We start from the raw sequence: 3,610 nt of genomic DNA on the forward strand, positions 1-3,610 counted from the left end.
ATAAGCACTAATCGAGTACTGGGGTCGATATAATCGACTTACCACCTCCCCTGAAATTGCTGGCTTTGCACCAAAATTTGAAATCAATATTAATTGTATCTCTTAGTCTTACATATCTTACTGATTACATTTTGCCTGTTTCACTATATCTCATACATTAATCTTGATTTTCAAATGTTTCAAGGTTAAATGTGGTCAAGCGTTAAATAGTTTAAATTGCTTCTGCTGTCTTAAAAAAAAGCTGCAGACATTATCAGTAATATATAATTGTTACCAACAGAAGTAAACTCCTTAAACTGTTTCCACCCTGTCATTATTCTATCATCCTTTATTGCTAATAAGGTTACTTAAGTGACAGAAACTATTTACTATTTCTTGGGAACTTTCTGGGCATTTGAGAGAACCTATTTCCATAGTGTTTATTGCTCCTGTGTACAAAAACTACTTTCTCTGTTAACTTTCCTGTGATTCCATTGCACCTTCTGTTTCTAGAGCTTGCACTAGGTACACCATGTACAATTTCTACTTACATCTTTCCTACATACTGAGCAAGGTAATGTTTTAGAAGGGAGTAAAGTTTTATCTATTTTCCTGTTTAGTAGAACTTTTTTTTTTTGCCTAAATTAACTTTAAGGCCCTTTGATTCCAGGTTTTGTTTCTACACCTGAAATTTCTTTACTAATTTTATTACAGATTCCACTATAAGAACAAAACAATCAGTATGTAGTAATTCCCAAGTGCAACCAGTCTTAAGTTCATCTGTAATGGCTTGGATAAGTAGGTGGGCACTGAGAATTGAGCCCTAATAAGAAAATAAATGCGCCCTTTTAAAGCCTAGTCAGGCTCATGGGCCCAGTTTCCCGGTTTCAATGGCATATGTGTTCCCCAGCTGGACGTTACTCATTTTTGCCAGCTGAGTGGACTGGAGCAACGTGAAATGAAGTGTTTTGCTCAAGAACACAACATGTCGCCCGGTCCAGGAATTGAAACCACAATCTTATAATCATGTTGCTGACACCCTAACCACTAAGCCACGTGCCTTCACATGAGAACTGAGCCCTAGTGAACACTAAATTCTATTTATTCTGGGTAAAAATGTCCATATTTTATGACGAATAAGTTTAAAATGCATGTTGATGGCTTTGAGCCAAGACTGTCAGAGTAAGTCAAAGTGTTGTGCACTTGCTGGAAAATAAGATCCAGTAAACTTCATGAGATGTCAACTTAGTGCAACCTTTCATATTTCTGTCTCCAAGCTAATATTCTTTACCAGAAAATCCATCTGCAAAAATAGATTCAGCATGTTTGAAGTTTACCATTTCTATGCAGCACAAATTCAACAAATAGTTGATGTTTCACCCTGATCAAGCATCTCCGTGACCAAAGGCGTTGAAACCATCACTATCCTGTCTTTCATTTCAGAAATTACATATCAAGAATTACATTATCTGAGGTGGCTCTCTGTTAAGATAATAAGTTAGGATTTGGCTGTTATTTCTAGGAAGTTGATTGGCCATATAAGTTCCTTCATTAGTTCGCTCAGCTAAGGATAATGATTCTGAACCTTTTCTTTGTTATTTAACCACTTGGTTTAATGAGTTTTGCCTTTTTTATGCTACCAGTTACCTCCCTTGCTCCCTCAAGCAACTTCCTTTAATATCCATTCCTCATTCACATCATTCCTTCGTACTTGATTTTCCACTGACTACTCCTTTCTGTGCTTCAGATACCTTCCTCTGCTCTGAGCTACTGCTGAAAACAGTAGCCAAATCTCACTCTAATCACACGCATTTCATAATGTAGTCCAATAAATAACTCAAACAAATGCATGACTCTCACGGTTGAAATGCCTGATGTGGATTGGTCTAGGACAGGGGTCGGGAAACATTTTAGTGCGGCAGGCAAAAATTTACAAAGAAATTAGGTCTGCAGGCGGATCACAAATTCTAACTCTCGTATCTGTGTAGATTTTGTATATATCTATGTGTAATTCGATTTACATTAATAAAGATAAGTTTCACACATTAAATTAATGCGTAACATCTTCATTAACGCCGCCACTGAATTTAGGACGTTTATATTACTTATGAAGTGGTCTATATTCTTCAGCTAGAGTGTAGTTGGGTCTCAAGGGGGTGGTACACTCCTAGCAATATGTGTTTTATAACGAAGAGAAAATTTCCATTCAAATGGCAATTACCGGACAACTTTCTGTTCGACTCGAACCGTTTAAAGTCATAGCGGAAATGCAATTAGGCATACGAATAGTGTATACATTTTATAATTGAAAAATTTAACCATATTTTGTACATACGAGTATATCAGCCTGTAGGCGAAATAAAAAGGGCTTGCAGGTGCAATTGCGCCCACGAGCTGGGGTTTCCCCACCCTTGGTCTAGGACAACTCTCTTTTGTTTTTGTTTTACATAGCCAGGTGAAATACCCATGGACTTTTTCTAGACCTCTATGAATGGTGGGTGAGGAAGAGAAGTTATCCTCAGTCTGGGGAGCTAACTCAAATGCTTGCAATAGAGTGGACTCTGCTAAAGGTACCCAAAGCTCGTGTAGTGAATGGTATTGGTTGGTTGATTGGCACGTGCACCCTTAACGTAGTTCTCGGGGATATTCAGTGTGACAAGGCTGACCCTTTGAATTACAGGCACAACAGAAACAGGAAGTAAGAGAAAGTTGTGGTGGAAGAGTACAGTGAAGTTCGCCACCATCCCCTGCCGGAGCCTCGTGGAGCTTTAGGTGTTTTCGTTCAATAAACACTCACAACGCCCGGTCTGGGAATCGAAACCGCGATCCTATGACCGCAAGTCCGCTGCCCTAATCACTGGGCCATTGCGGCTCCACTATGGTTTAAATAAAATGCATAATAATGAAGTGGTGTTTAAATAGAACTATCAAATCACTCACCAAGATAACAAAAAATACCTTTTGGAATAATTTGTTTTTTGAAAAAGGTAAATAAGAGAAAAAAAATAAACGAGGCACACATTAACATAGATAAAATTTATTTCAAACAATGAAGGTAATGTTAATGTTTTATATTCTTTATATGAGAAGTAATTTGGAATTAAATTATTCACTTGATGACATATATCTTTTCACTTTAAAAATTGAATCACTAATTCTTTTCTAATGCTTATTTACGAGATGAATTGTAAAATAGCAATTACTAACAGTTGTTATCATGTTAAACTGGCGGTTGTCAATGTGTGTGTGTGTGTACTTTTTTTTTTTTTTTCACTAAAGCTGCAAATGCATCACAAAACACAGTGACTCCGAGTCTCACATTCCCGTTCGTCAGACATCTGGAATCAAGAGTTTTTTTTGTGATGTTTTTGCAGCTTTAATGAAAAAGCATGACTTTACCTTTGGTATTCGAGTACTATTTTTTCCACCTTGTTTTGTATTTATGTGCTTCCTCGTGTGTGTGTGTGTGTGTCAGTGTGTGGATATACGTATGTGTGTGTGTGTGTGTGTGTAAATATGTGTGTATACGTGCATATATTTGTGTGTGTATATGTATATACATGTGTGTGTACATGAGTATGTATTTGTATACATATGTATGTATGTGTATACATATATATATGTATGTATA

This window comes from Octopus bimaculoides, chromosome 2 (genome assembly GCF_001194135.2).
Source record: "Octopus bimaculoides isolate UCB-OBI-ISO-001 chromosome 2, ASM119413v2, whole genome shotgun sequence".
In the NCBI taxonomy this organism is placed as follows: domain Eukaryota; kingdom Metazoa; phylum Mollusca; class Cephalopoda; order Octopoda; family Octopodidae; genus Octopus; species Octopus bimaculoides.